Here is a 16,420-nt window from a genome sequence, read left to right on the forward strand (position 1 = left end):
AAAAGAAGACTGTTGACATGGACAAAAAAGGAATTTTTTTAAGTGTAGGGAAGAAGTTTCATGAAGAAAAAAAGTCAAAAGTGAACTCTAAGAGATCAAGGCGAGAACTAGAGAAAAATAAATCTAAGCACAGGAACTCAAAAGTATGCCATTGATCTTAGAGGTAAAAGAGTAGAGAGAAATACATGTATCTACAAATGACACTTCATTTAGCAGAATCAAGATAGGGAAAAGAGAATCAATGGCACACAAGGTTAGATTTCAAATTATATAATTTATTATTATTATTTATATATTTCAGAGGGAAACTCTCACACAAAAAAATAACTTCCCACAGAGTTTTTTTTCAAGCCTTTGGACATTTTCTATCTGCATTGCTTCTACTTTCTCCAAGGTACTTTGAAGGCAGCCCCTGGACTCTGGCTAACTGAGAGGCTTTGGTTTCAGGTGCAAGGACATTAAGCTCAGAAGGAAGAAAGCTCTATTAAAATGAAGTACTCCACATTTTCCCTTCCTTAGCCAAAAAAAGAGAAAATAAACCCAAGTGTTTCTCTTCTATAGAAATAATTTTTCCCTTGGCATCTCAAGACAAGATTCTGCTGAAAACTGTGTCAAGACTGCCCTCTGTATCCTTTGCTTCTCAGATTCAGGATTTATCTTCTAATAATGATATTTTACTTCTTTGACCTGTTCTTTAACAAAATGTATCTCTTTTCCCCCCATTTTCCCACACAGGGGCTTTATTTTCATGATAGGCTGTGTCTCTTCTCAGGGTCATACATGGCATGATCCTTGAAATTTTGTCATTGTGACAACATGAATGGACCTAGAGGGTATTATGCTAAATGAAATAAGTCAGACAGAGAAAGACAAATACTGAATGATATCACTTGCATGTGAAAATCTAAAACAAAACAAACAAAACAAAACAAACAAGCAAACAAAATAAAACCAGACTTACAGATACATAAACTAGATAGGTGTTTGCCAAAGGGGATGGTTGTGGGGTGGGGGTGGGGCAAAATTGGTAAAGGGGATTGAGAGGCACAAACTTCCAGATACAAAATAAATAAGTCATGGGGATGTATTGTACAATATGGAGAATACAGTTAATAATAGCACATTAATTCTGTGTAGTGACAGATGATAACTAGACTTATTATGTAGATCATTTTGCAATATATAGAAATGTTGAATCATTTATGATATATACTTTAAACAGATATAATATTTTATTTTAATTACACTTCAATTAAAAACTACCTTCTTCTCTGATCTGAATCTTTGGACATTAATCTGTTCGGCCATCCCTAGCATTATTCTTTTCTCTCTCACTAATGCCTACCAGCAAATTCCCATTCAAAAGTCAAACTGGAAGACTACAGAGTTCTAGAAAACAAAAATATTTTGACTATAAGAACGACAACAAAAACTTTCCCATACTTGAAAAGAGTTCCCATCAGTTACTCAGGGAAGAAAAAAGGGGCAAGGCCAGGAGAGAAGGAATACATGTAGTCATCAATAAGATTTTGAAAATATCACTTTTTCTTTAAAATATAATCCCCCAAACCTACTGGTATATTCTCAGAAGCAGATAATGAAACAGAATGTTAAAGAGACTCTTATCTTACTACTAAATCCATATGCAAAGCAGCTATACCATGAGCTATGGAAGAATGCATTCTTCATTTTATCATTATTGCAGACTCATTCTGTGCTTACTCTCTCAATGGGTGAAAGCAATAAGCCCAGAGGTACAGTTTTCTTTCTGAAAGAACTATTAAGAGTCACTCCTAAATGCCTGCCTCAAAGGTACCATATTTATAAACTCTAAGTTTTCCTTCATCATCTAAGCAGCTGCAACTTTTTACTGATTGGGTGAAGAAAAAGAAAGAAAAAGACCAATATCTCAATGAAGTCTCAAAGGAAGTTAAGTTAGTGGTCTCGTTGGGGATCTGGAGTGGTGAATTAAGTTTTTGCTTCCTTTGAGAAGTTACAGATCCACCTATGAGGGATTCATGATGTGGTCTGACATGACTGGGCAGAGCTCACTTTGTGCATTCCATAGAAGGTTTCATCAGGCCAGAGAAACAACGCTGACATAGCTTTGTCACAGGCTTAAATAAAAAGTAACAGCAGAAGAAAAGGATGTGCATCCCATCATTCTTATTCTGATTCCTTCTGTGAAAGGTGGCTTTGACATAGCAATTGCACTTCTGGGTATTTATTCAAAGAAAACCAAAACGATAATTCATAAAGATCTATGCATCCCTATGTTCATGGCAGCACAATTTACAATAGCCAAGATATGGAAGTAACCTAAATGCCCATCGACAGAAAATTGGATAAAGAATTTATGGTTCATATATACAGTGGAATATTACTCAGCCATTAAAAAAAACGACATAAAATCCTACCATTTGCAACGACATGGGTGGACCTAAAGGTTATGGTACTGAGTGAAATAAGTCAGACAGAGAAAGATAAATATCATGTGATTTCATGTGTATGTGGAATGTAAGGAACAAAAAGAACAAACTAATCAAAACAGACTCACAAATATAGTGGACAATTTTGTGACAGACAGAGGGGAGAGGTTGGAGGGCTAGGAGAATGGTGTGAAGGGTTAAAGAAGTACAAATTAGTAATTGATAGTTGTTCACAGGGATGGGGAGCACGGCAGAGGGAATGCGGTTAGCATTAATATAACGGTCAGGTGGAGGGCCAGGGGAGAGTGGGAGCAATTGGGGGAATCGTTTTATGAACTATATAGATATCTAATCAATGTACTATGTACTGAAAACTAATTTAAATAATTTTTTTTAAAGAAAGATGTTTTTGACTAATGCTGTCAAAAAAAAGAAGACTGTTCTTTGTTCCTGTCTCTGTCAGACTCACCCCAGATGTAGAGTGCAGAGGCTGAAGAGGAAAGGAGAAAGTTAATTTTTTTTCACTTACTGCCTTCACTAATGTAGAAATAGAGTTATTCATAGCTAGCTACCTTCCAAGCTAGGCTGCTACCAACTCAAAAACTGTCACAAAGTTACCTGGAAGAAAAAAAAACAAGATAGATGAGCTAAGAGAGTCCCTCAGCCCTCTCCTCCCATTAGCAGACACTGATTACCAAGAACATTTCCATGAGCAGTGCAGGATTTTTTTCCCTTACACATGACCTTTAAAACTACTTGATAAGCTATTTGTACTGCCTACCCTAGAAGTTTCAATAGACAGAAAGAAGATGAACATTAACCTTAATGGCCAAATTACTGAGTGTCACTCTTAAAGGCCTTTCCTCTTGAGAGAAGTCTGTGCAGCAGCCAAACACTCACTTCTTTAAAAATTAACAGAAAGTTTTCATTGAGATCAAAACTTCAGAGTTTTCCAAACTTGGGCACTTTAAAAGTCAATGTGTTACCTTAAGAGATAGTTATTCTTTATTAAAAATTGATAATCTGGTCAAATAATTAGAATAAATTTTATTAAAGCTTTCTGAAAAGAACCTGGATACTCACATGTTAGATTAGAACCTGAAGAAAGTTTACAGGGCATTGCTGAGAAGACTGATAAACCTATATATTTTCTATTTTATAAAAGGTAAAAATAAAACCCTGAATGGAGGAAGACAACTTAGTGTTTTCAGCCATTCATGTATTTATGGATTACCTACTTTCTGCCAGGTACTATACTATTTCCTGGGGGTGAGATGGTGAGCAAAATCATTGGATTCACAGTCTAATGATGAATGCAGACCTTTGTCAAGAAACCACACAAATAAAGAAAAAAAATGATTAATTACCATTATAATGGTTCTAATGAATGAAAGTTTCAGGGTGCTATGCTTGAACTCTGGTATTACCATTGGGTGAAAATACAGTTCAAAAATATCCATCTTTTCCAAAGATATAGGACATTGATAACCTCTTTGCCCCATAGAACAAAATGTGGATGCACAAGCCTAGAAGCACTCTCTTAGCTTCTAGGAAGTCAAGTATCATAAAATAACATATTGTCTTATAAGTGTGGGACACTTGTTCTCTGTTTAGCCTCAGAGTTTGAATTAACATTTTCTCACTCTTTTCTTTATTCAGTCCACAAGCATTTACTGAATTTTTACTATGTGCCAGAAACTGTACTAGACCCTGGGTATACAAAGATAAATAAGACAAAGTTCTTACCATCAATGAGTTCATGGTCTACTGAGAAAGACAGACACAGATAATTACAATAAAGCATAGTAATTGCTCTGCTAAAGAGAAGTACAAGAGATTTGAGAAGAAACGAAAAGCTGCTTTTCTAATACTTTCTGGAGCCTAATCCATCAGCAAAATCCTCACTACAGAGAACTAACAGAAAAACACGGGAAGATCACTTGTTGTGTCACTTGGCATTTCAGTGGCAGTCAGAAGCTCCCACCCAAGAAAGGTGGGCAGACAGTTGAAAAGGACACTATAGCGTGAACAAACATAGCATATCATTCTCAGCTCAGTACACAAGTGAGTTTACTGCCTGGCAATTTGTCTCTGACACCTCACTGCAGAGAGAAAAACAAGTCCCCTACCCTATCCTACCATTAGGCAATTACTAAGAATGGGTTTGTGTCTTTGAAGTAATTTCTCTAAAACATTTGTCTCAAGTACACTTACCTGCCACCAGGGCCCTTCATAGCCTTCTCCATTATTTTCACTTTATGAAATAGTAAGAGACATAATTTGTATCAAGCAATTGATGAGAGCTATAGCCTCAACTCAGTCTACCCTTCATCAAAAAGCTTAACTCCATCTACAGAGATGCAAGTATGTACAGGTAAGCAATTTAAGAAAAAAATAATAAATATTATATAAACTAAAATAAAAATAAATAAAATAAAAATAAATAAATACTGTATAAATTACAAGAGAAGAATTATAATTCAAATAACAATCAGCTAATGGACTGACCATATTCTTTATTGTGGTAAGTAAGCAGTTCTAATAAAATGACACTTGGTCCTTTAACGCTTTCAGGTCATACTTGCAGCAATATGTTAAAGCTCCAAACTGCCCTAGAGTTCTGAAGGAAAAAATAAAACTCTAAGGTCTTTGAAAGAGATCTAAAGCCTAATGTCTGTCTTGCTGAAATACAAAGGACCAAGAGTTTCTAATGTTAATGATACTCCCAATAGAAATAGAATTATTTGGGGGAAATGGCATTAATGTCTTTAGGCCAATTCCCAAAGAGAATACACACTGGGAGTGTCTATTGACAATACACACTTTTTTCATCAGCACATGGTGTAAACTGAGCTTCATATGAATAAATATGTCACACACATAACCGTTATATGCCACACCTGTATAATTCACGTAAACAGTCCAGGTATTTTGCATATACTTATTTAAAATATGTAGTGTCCCTTCACTACAAACCACATCCAGTACTAATTGAGTTCTCCTTAATCACCATTCATTTTTAAATCTATTTCATTTGCAGTATTAAATAGACCTATTTTAGTATGGTAAAAATAACCAAAATATCCCATTACTGCTTTTTTTTTTTTTTGCAAAGGTCACTCCCTGCTTTGAGCTGGGGTCATTTTTAATCACAGGTTATATATCTTAAAGGCAATGCCTTTATTGAAGCCTCTAGTTCATTTAAAATAGTCTCTGGACATATTGAATAAATCACGGCTCAGAAATAAAATGTAGCAATAGGTTCTTTACCTTCTTACATGCAAAGCCCTAGAGAGCCAGTTTCTAACTATCTCTGCTTCCAATGAAAATTAGCTCGTCACCCAGCCAAGATCAAGATGACAGTGCTCATCTCAGTATACACGGCGTAGGAGACTTCAACCCATTGGGGGCCATGGTACTGGCTTTCAATAAGATGTAGAGCAAAAGGAGCTGAACTTTATGGGTCACTTAAAATCTCCTGGAAGCTTTTCAGAAAAAGAAGAGAATGTCCTGGCTAAGTTCTAAGCTGACGAACAGGGTAGAAACTGGAATCTATGTCCCTTTAACTGCATATCTTTTATTCTTCACTTGAAATGCCTCACCCTAAAATTTTCTCTGTCACAGAAATATCTGGATTTCTTTGGTAACTGAAACTAAGGAAGTCTTATAGATAAAATTCATATGTGTTGAGTCTTGCAAAAGGTAATATATAAATACCTATTTATGGACTTTATTCTTCTCAGGCTTTATCTTTTTGATTTACAACATTGTTTATACTACTGTTTAAGGTAAAAGCTGTGTTACATACCTGGAAATTATATACAAATTGGTCAATTTTTTAATCAGATTAAATATTCAGAAAATACAGTAGCTGCCAGCATTTTCATTTGTTTTAGTCTGAATGCCAAATAAGAAATAGCTTTTTCCAGATCTCAAAATCCAGCATAATGAATTGACTTCCCAGTGTTATATCATACTTTACATTTAACATATTAATATGAATTTGTTTCTTAGTTTCATAAAAAATTGAGTTGGAAGTTTCGATATAAGAAGTAAGAGGCATAAGCTTACATTTTCCACAATGTAGGAGTACCCAAGCATCATCTTACCATCAGCAACAGAATGAGTTCTAGAAATGAAGCCCGATTATCACTGGGCAGTTACAAATATATTTGGCATACCCAAAGAACATACCACATAGATTTCAACACACTCTGCTGTTTCATAATGATGTCTAATGAGACCATGTCATGAGACTGTCAACCTCCATTAAAGATTTAAGTAATTTATTTCTATATCTTGAGGGAGGGGTAATTATAATTAGATTGTAACAAGTAAAGTTCTATATAGATGAACTTCTGTTATGCATTATTACCATTATTAACACAGTAACCACATCTGGACTACTCTTAGAATAATCAAAATAGGAGTTTTGAAAAAAATATTTTGAAATAAAAATTGCAGCTTTATTAAAATTATTTTTGTAAAATATATATAGATAGTTTTAAATTAAGACATGTTCAACTCAAAAATGCTCTGTAGGAATAGGGAGTAAAATATTGGATTACTACATTGGATTAGATAGCAGTTGAAAGCTGGGTCAAGATAGCATAGAAGGTAGATGCTGTGCTTGCCTCCTCTTGCAACTATATCAAAATTACAATGAAACTACAGCTCTTTGCCCCTTGCAGCTGAATGGAATGCAGATGAACCCCAAGACAACCTTGGAAGCCACCAGCAAAAGACAACAGAGCCTTGCTGATCTTCCAAGATGGCACAGAAGGTAGAGGCTATGCACACCACCTCTCGTGACCACACCAAAATTATAATAGAACTACAGAGCAACCAGCATGCAGAGTTGTCTGAGGTCTGGTTGAACAGAATCCCTATAACTAGGGACAAAAATAACAAGTCACTTCAAACTGGTGAGAAGGGCTAAAATGCAAAATGGCCTGATCCCACAACCACATGTGGCGACTGAGAATCAGGAGAGTTATCTTGGCTGCAGAGCCCCATCCCTGACTGAGGAGTGAGGGGTCCTGATGTTGTAGCCGCCAGCCCCCGATAGACACACGGACCACCAGAAATCAGTGAGTTATAGGAAACACACTCTTTATTCAGCCAGCTGGGTCTGCCAGGGGTATGCAGAGCCCAAATTAAGCAGCCCCGAAATATAGAGGTACAGGGTTTTTAAGCCCTAAACCCCATTCTTCATTCTGTCTGAACACAAAAGTGTATTTTTCTTCTATTTACTAACTGTCAACCCACAGGTCAGTTGTGTAAGTTGGGGGTACAGAGGCAGAAAGCTTATCGTTAGAATGTTATGTTCCTATGGATGATAGCCTATGTTCCCATGGATGATAGCCAAGCAGTAATTTTCCAGCCAACACACTGACCACTCACTGGGCTCCCCAGCACTGGGGTCCAGTGCTAGGAAGAGACATACCCTCAAACTCTGGCTGTGAAAAACAGTGAAGGTTGCAGCCAAATGAGATGGAGGGGTACGGAAATCACAGACATTCCTATTAAAGTGCCCATATTCAGCCTAACTTGCTGATGGACTCACTTTCACTGAGCTCTAAAGCTTGGGCAGCTGCTCAAGGGGTGCCAGGGGCATACAAGGAGGTGATGAGTTATCAAGTTTCATGGTAAGGGCTAGAGGGACAGCTTTCTTTCATTGTTCCTTTGTTGAGTCCTCCTCCCTCCTGGCCTGCAGACACATTCACCTTCATATCTGAGTAACTAAGTAACCATCAACCTAGATAACACAGATCATTCTGCCCAGGGGATTCCCTGAGACCCCACCCCTCCCAATTTATGGGCCCCCCCAAGCCACTCCCAAAAGTTTATTTCATGCAAATGGGCTGTCTTGGCTCATGCTTGGGACTTTCCTAAAATCTCTCAAATGCTCACAAAACCCAAAGAAGTAACACCTGTCCTCAGTATGTCCTCTGTCTCTGAGGGCAGCCCCAAGTGCTGCAACAGTGACAGCTGGCTTCAGTTTCTGACTTGGCCACTCAAGGCTCTCATAAGCCCAGAATGGGTGGCAGCCATTTATGGATTGCTTGGTGACTCTTACCAGGTGGCCCTGGAGGTGCACAGGCTGACGCTGAACTCGGCGTGCACAAGAACCCCTTTCAGGTCTGTGCCTCTGGGCCCTTCAGCACACCAACTACATAAAGCCACTCTACTAAGACCAGGAGATTTTGGAGTCCTACCCAATACAAAGAAACAAACACAGGATGGGGAGAAAAAAACATGTCAAATATGAAAAAATAGAACAAAGCTCCAGAAAAATAACTCGACAAAATGGACACAAGCAATCTATCATGTGCAGAGTTCAAAGCACTGGTTATAAGGATGCTCAATAAACTTAGGAGAAGAGTAGATGCACTCATTAAGACTTTTAACAAAGAGATAGAAAACATAAAAATTAAGACTTTTAACAAAGAGATAGAAAACATAAAAATAGAGACAGAAAATATAAAAAGACCCAGTCAGAAATGAAGAATACAATTACTGAAATAAAGAATGTATTAGAGGGAATCAACAGATTAGATAAAGCTGAGGATTAAATCAGCAATTTAGAAGATGAGGCAGCAGACAACACCCAATCAGAACAGCAACAAAAAAAAATCCAAAAAAAGGGATATTTTAAGGGGCCTCTGGGACAACATCAAGCATAACAATATTCACATCATAGGAGTACCAGAAGGAGAAGAGAGATAGCAAGGAATTGAAGACCTATTTGAAGAAATAATGATGTAAAACTTCCCTAACCTGATGAAAGAAATAGACATACAAGCCCAGAAAGTCCTAACCAGAAAGTCAAGCTCAGAGAGTCCTAACCAAAATGAACCCAAAGAGGCCCACACCAAGACACATCCAAGTTACTACTTTGAAGGAACATATGCATCCATATGTTCATTGCAGTATTATTTGTAATAGCTAAGATGCAGAGGCAACTTGAGTATCATCAATAAATGAATGGATAAAGAAGAGGTTGTACACATGTACAATGGAATATTACTCACCCATAAAAATAAATAAATAATAAATAAATAAATAAATAAATAAATAAATAAATAAATGGAATCTTACCCTCTGCAAGATAATGGATGGACCTAGAGGGTATTGTGCTGAGTGGAGTAAGTCAGATAGAGAAAGACAAATGCCATATGATTTCACTTACATGTGGAATCTAAAGAACAAAATAAACTAATAAATGTAACAAAAACAACTCAGACACAGAGAACATTTCAAGTGTTGCCAGATGGGAAGTGGTTTGAGGGGGAGAGGTGTGTGAACTAGGGAAAGGGATTAAGAATTACAACAATTTGGTAATTACAAAATAGTCATGGGGATGTAAAGTACAGCATAAGGAATATAGTTAATAATGTTATAATACCTATGCATGGTGTCAGATGTGTACTAGATTTATTAGGATGAACACTTCATACGTTACATAAATGTCTAATTGCTATGTTGTACACCTGAAAATAATATAGCATTATATGCCAACTATAATTCAAAAAAATATAAAATATTTTAAAAGATATCACTTGAAATAAGAAAGTCACATAACTTTTTAAAGAAATATTTTAGACATTGCAACAGATCAGACTCTATATCATTTTCTTGATAATGTTGTCTTCTTCACTAAAGTCATGCTCACTCGTTAAATAAGAACTTATTCTAAGAGAACATTAAGAAATCATCCCTTCATAGTACCAAGATATTTCAAAACTAATACAGAAACTTTCAAAAATATATTTTTCATTGAGGTTTTTAGGAAAGTCATCCAGTAGCAGCAGATGTACCTAGACTCATCAGAAACTATAAAAAAAATTCCAAGTATTTACTTTTTGTTTTATTTTGTTTTGTATTAAATAATAGTTACCAGTTCAGAAAGTATGAAAACAACGTTTTCCTTGGCTTAATTTATTCTCAATTGTTAAATTTTTAATCAAAAAAAGAAAAGCTCATTGTTCTTCACACCATAGATAAATAGAAAAAAGAAAAAGAATTCTTAGTTAAATAACAGTCTCTTTTATGAATCTGGCTGAAATTGTTTGGCTTATCCAGAGCCTTATATCTTCTTACTAGAGCTAAACAAAACAATGGAAATACCTACGGTATATGATGATGGTGACTGTCCTCCTAACAGACTAAAAAACAAAAATATTGTCCAAATATGCATGATTAACTCAATGAATTAGAGATTTCTTACTTTCAGATAGCATCATAAGTATTTCTAATTAGTTTGGTATATACAATAACTAGATATTCTTAAGTTTTCTTATGGAGCTGTAAATTTAGTCCAAGAAAGTATAATATAAATCACTGCTTGATTTGTATAGCATATGCCTTCTAAAAATGAAGTAACCATTACTAACTATACATACATAATACACCACATGAGGATGTTTCATTCAATGACTGACTGCATATAACATGTTGGTGCCATAAGGTTATAATGAAGGTATAAACTTCTTATCACCTAGTGACATTGTAGCCATTATAGTGCAACACATTACCCACATGTGTGCAGTGATGCTGGTATAAACAAACTTACTGTGCTGCCAATCATATAAGAGTATAGCACATATGTTGTACACCTGAAACTAATATAATATTATATGCCAACTACAATTAAAAATTTAAAAAAATATTTTTAAAAGTATAATATATACAATTATGCACAGTACATAATACTGTACTGTATTAGCTTACACATTTATTATGCTGTACTTTCAAGCATTGTTTTAGTGTGTATGCTTCTTACTTATTAAAAAAAAAGGTTTGGGGTAAAACAGTATGCCATGTTACCCCAGCAGCCTCCTCATACATCTCATGTCTACCACATCTCTTGTGTTTGATTTAATCTCATGTTTTGTACAGTAAAATGTTGAATAGGCTTGCATCATAAGAGCAAAAGTCTATACGTATAGCCTCTTTGTAGTAGGTTATACTATCTAGATCTGTGTAAGTGTTCTCCATGACACTCGCACAAGGCAAAATTGCTTAATGACACATTTCTCAGAAGGTCATTTCCCTATCATGAAGTGGTCCGTGGTTGTCTTACATGTTTATAAAATATGCAGTTCTCTCTAGTATTGTCATCTTTTGGCCATGCCCAACTAAAATGTAAAGTTTTTTTGCTTCGTTTTGTTTGTGTTCTTTAATAAGGAACCTTGGTGATAAAACTTATTTGCAAATGCTTTCTCACTCTTCTTATCAAGAGATGGAGTCTATGTTCCCTCTTCTTGAACCTGGATGGGACTTCAAGACTGCCTCAATGAACATAATGCAGCAGAGGTGACTTCTGACAGTAAGTTTCTGCTGTTTTCTATTGGCATACTCACTCTGAGATCCTTTAGCCACCATGTAAGAAATCCAGCTACCCTTAGACCATCATGTGGAGAGACCGCATGGAAAGAGTACACAGAAACAGAGAAAGAAGTCTGGGGTGCTCTAGCTGTTCCAAACTCCAGCTGTTTGAGTCTTCCCAGTATGGCACAGAACATAGAGTGAAGAAGTGTTTGTGATAACCCCAACTTCAACCACCATATTACCATAACTGCATTTCTAACACAACCAGAGACCTGTTAAAAACTGCCTAGCTAAGTCAAGTCAACACTTATATTAGTGACCAAAACAAATGATTATTATGGTTTTAAGCCACTGTTTTTGGGATAGTTTGTTGCAAAGCTAAAATTGTATCTTATACCTCCATGATGTCCCCGATGGTACTTAGTATGATCTGAGTACTTGTAGGCATATAGTAGCTTCAGTATTAATCAAACATTGATAATTTTTCAATAAATTAAATTTTAACTAAACATTTAAAAGAATTTCATCCAAATTCAAAATAATTAACTCTTTTTAACCACTATTTGTCATCATTTACTAAATACATTTTAAATCCCCACACCTCAGTAGATTCTCAGAGGATATACCAGTTTATATTACTATATCTACCCAACAAATCAAGACCAATACTGAGTTGAGTGTCCTAGAGTTTTATTCAATTTAACCCCTGCACTGAGTATGTGGAAATATTCATGTGACATGGTAAGGAATGATACATCAAGCTGATCTTCTATCCTCAAACTTTCTCTGTCTCAGCTTCCCAAATAAGGGTAAATATGGTATCGACCTTTCTCACAAAATGTCATAATTGTCTTTCTTGAATTTGCCCTTCCCTCCTGACATCATTCTAGTTCAAGTTCCCACAATTCTATCTTATCCTACTCAAATAGTTTCTTAAATGATGTTTTTTTCTTGCCCCCATATTACATCTCTATAGGACACAGTTGTTTTTTAAAGCATAAATCACATTGACTTTTGCTTAAAGTACTTCAACATATTTTCTTTGCATTTAGGATAAACTTCACATCCTGATGTTTACCATCCACATAGCCCTATATAATTTGGCCCTTGCCTGTCTCTCTATCTTTTTTACAAAACCTCAACTCACTTGGCCCAGTCACAGTGGGCTCCTTTCATGTCCTAGATCATGACAAGCTTTTCTCATCTCACATACTTTCACACATGCTGTTTTCTCTGTCTGAAATACCCATAGCTCAGTCCTCTTTCCTTGATAACAGACTCCTTTGTAGCAGGTCTCAAAAATATCACTTCCTCAAAATAACCTTCTTTGGTCAACCTATCTAAATTGGTATCACAACTCCTATTATTACTCTCTTTCAGATCCTGCTCATTTATCCTTTACAGTGCTTATTAAAATTTGTAATTATGCACTTATTTTTGAATCAATTTTCTAAATATATTTCTCTCTAATTACATTGCAAGCTCCTCCAAAGCAAGGATAGTACCTGTTCTATTCACTTTATATTCAGCTCCTAGAGCATTGCTGCTATATATTAGACATGGATAAATATGTATTAAGAATAAATAAATGAATAGCCACCAATACATTTTGAAATTTTACAATAGATATTATTAAATGGTTGACAATAAAAGATGATCATGAATTATAGACAGAATTTCTAACCCAGTACCTTTTCATCTGGCAATTATAGTGAAAAATAATAACTAGAAAAGGCAAGGGCACAAAAGAAAATACCACCTGGGATATTCTGAGTTGGTAAGAGTTAGCAGATTGTCCATAGATTGACAATGGACTATCCCACACAGTATACTTATCCCTAAAAACCTAAGCTCTTTCATACAGCTTGGCTTCCAGAGGACATTTTACATACCATGATGGATAAATATATGGATGAGTCTTCTTAATTGGACTAGGGGATGTCCAGATAGCTGGTAAAACATTATTTCTGGATGTATCTATGAGTGTGTTTCTGGAAGAGATTAGCATTTGATTCAGTGGACTGAGTAAAGAGACCTGACCTCACCAATGTGGGCAGGCATCATATATATAATCCTTTGGGGATCTAGATAGAAAAAAAAACTAAAAGGAAAGGTGAATTATCATTCTCTTTTCTTGAGCTTGGATGTCCATCTTTTCCTGCTCTGACATTGGAGTTTCTGCTTCTCAGAACTTCGGCTTCAGACTCGGAGTTATATCACTGGATTGCCTGGTTTTTAGCTCCTGGGACTTAGACTAAATTATACCACTGGCTCTTTCCTGGTTCTCCAGCTTGCAGATGGCATATTGTAGGGCTTCTAGATCTCCATAACCACATAAGCCAATTCTTTCAAGAAATCTCCTCATATATAAATATATATATATATATATATATATATATATGAGGATATGTGTGTGTGTGTGTGTATATATATATATATATATATATATATATATATCCTTGACTAATATACCTACCTCTTGTTTCTTCACCTTTAGCCTATGAAACGAACTTGTCTTTTTGCTTTTCTATATCCAGAACATCCAAATCAAAATGATCTAGGAAAGAGAAGTATAGTTATGTTGATAGTAAAGAAGAAAAGCATTGAATAGATTTAAGACTAAAAATCAGGAATATACCTATATAAATTTAAGCTTACACTATAGTGGGATAATTTTCATTTGGTCCTTATTATATGACTCCTTATATTGTCATTTATTGTTCTTTTTTTCTTCTAGATTTGTCTTTTTTACAGACTAGAACCTCTTCACCTTTATCTTACTCATTGTGCCTAACTCAGTGCCTTACATATAATAGCACACACAAAAAAGCATCTTTGGGGTTCTTTCTCAACTCTTTGTTTCAGTCTCCTTATCTCCACTTCAGCCTCTACCATGTCCATGAAAGGCCCAGTAAACCTACAAGATGTCCACCTCTGTCCCCTGGGACTTCAGCAGCAACTCGTACTCAAGTGTTCCCAACACTCATATTAGCATTTTCAGCCTTTTCCTGAGTGGGTAGTGGCTACTGGGCTGGCCTAGGCATCCACATTAATCTGAACACAGTTCTAGGAGGCAGGCTGGTGGTATGGGGAGTATCACAGCTGTCCAAGTGGATCAGGGCCTGCTGAGCCTCCTGAAGCTGGAAGTGGACCCCAACATCCTGGTGGTGGGCACCCAGGAGAAGGAACAGATCAAGACCCTCAACAAGTTTGCCTCATTCATCAAAGGTGTGGATTTTGGAGCATCATGACAAGATGCTGGAGACCAGGTAGAACCTCCTGCAGTAGCAGAAGATGACTGGCAACAACATGGACAGCGTGTTCCAGAGCTACATCAACAACCTTCAGCAGCAGCTGGACATGCTGGTCCAGGAGAAACTGAGGCTGTAATCAGAGTTTGGTGGCATGCAGGGGTTGGTGGAGGACTTGAAGAATAAATACGAGGATAAGATTAACAAATGCACAGACATGGAGAATTAATTTGTCCTTAAGAAGGATGTGGATGAAGCTTACAAAAAACAAAGTACAGCTAGAGTTCCACCTGGAAGTGCTAACCAGTGAGATAAAGTTCTACATGCAGCTGTGTGAAGAGATCCATGAGCTGCAGGCCCAGATCTTTGACACATCCGTGGTGCTGCTGTGGACAACAATCATTCCCTGGACATGGATGGCATCATTGCCGAGGTCAAGGCCCCGTATGACAAGATTGCCAACCACAGCCACACCAAGCCTGAGACCATGTACCAGATCAAATATGAAGAGCTGGAGACAACGGCTAGGAACACAGAGACAACCTTTGTTATATGAAGACTGAAATTTATGAGATGAACCAGAATATCAGCTGACTCCAGGCTGAGATCCAGACCCTCAAAGGCTAGTGCGCTTCCCTGGAGGCTGCTATCACTCATGCTGAGCAGCATGGGAAGCTGGCTCTCAAGGATGCTCAGGTCAAGGGGCTGAGCTGGAGGTTGCTGTGAGAACCACCAAGCAGGACATTCCCAGCAGCTGCATGAATAAGAGGAGCTCATGAATGTCAAGCTGGCCCTAGACATGGAGATTACAACCTATAAAAAACTGCTGAAGGGTGAGGAGAGCAGGTTGGAGTTTAAGATACAAAACATGAGTACCAATACCAAGACCACCTGAGTGGCTAGTCAGGTGGACTGACCCCGAACTATAGGAAACTCTCAAGCCCTGGAATCAGCTACAGCCTAAGCTTCCAGTCCAACTTTGGCTCTGGTGGAGACTCCAGCTCCTTCAGTTCTACCAACACCAATTTCTTCAAGGACTTATTTGTGAAGAAGATTGAGATTCATGATGGGAAGCTGGTGTCTGTGTCATTTGACTTCCTACCCAAGTAAACAGCTACTGCAGCCCCTCCTGGCCTCCAAGCCTATAGAAAAGGAGCTGTGCAAGGGAGTGCTAAGCCCAACCCTGGTGTTAGGGAGTCAATTGCCTGGGAGCCCACCTCTTATCCATGCTCCCAACTAAAAGCCAAGTCAAGTGATTTTTTTTTCCTAAATAAATTCTCAGCTAGCTCTGCCAAAACTAAAAACAAAAAGAACAAAATAGCACACAAAAGATATTTAAGTAAAAATGATAATCATCATCATCATCATCATCATCTATATCACAAAATTTTCACAAACTCTCCAGAC

General features: G+C 36.9%; 1 pseudogene; it reads left to right on the forward strand.

The window, feature by feature from the left end:
* Positions 1–14,677: 14,677 nt before the first annotated feature.
* On the forward strand, positions 14,678–16,123 carry LOC107505508 (annotated as a pseudogene).
* The last annotated feature ends 297 nt before the right edge of the window (positions 16,124–16,420 follow it).

Source organism: Rousettus aegyptiacus, unplaced genomic scaffold, assembly GCF_014176215.1.
Source record: "Rousettus aegyptiacus isolate mRouAeg1 unplaced genomic scaffold, mRouAeg1.p scaffold_m13_p_9, whole genome shotgun sequence".
Classification (NCBI taxonomy): Eukaryota; Metazoa; Chordata; class Mammalia; order Chiroptera; family Pteropodidae; genus Rousettus; species Rousettus aegyptiacus.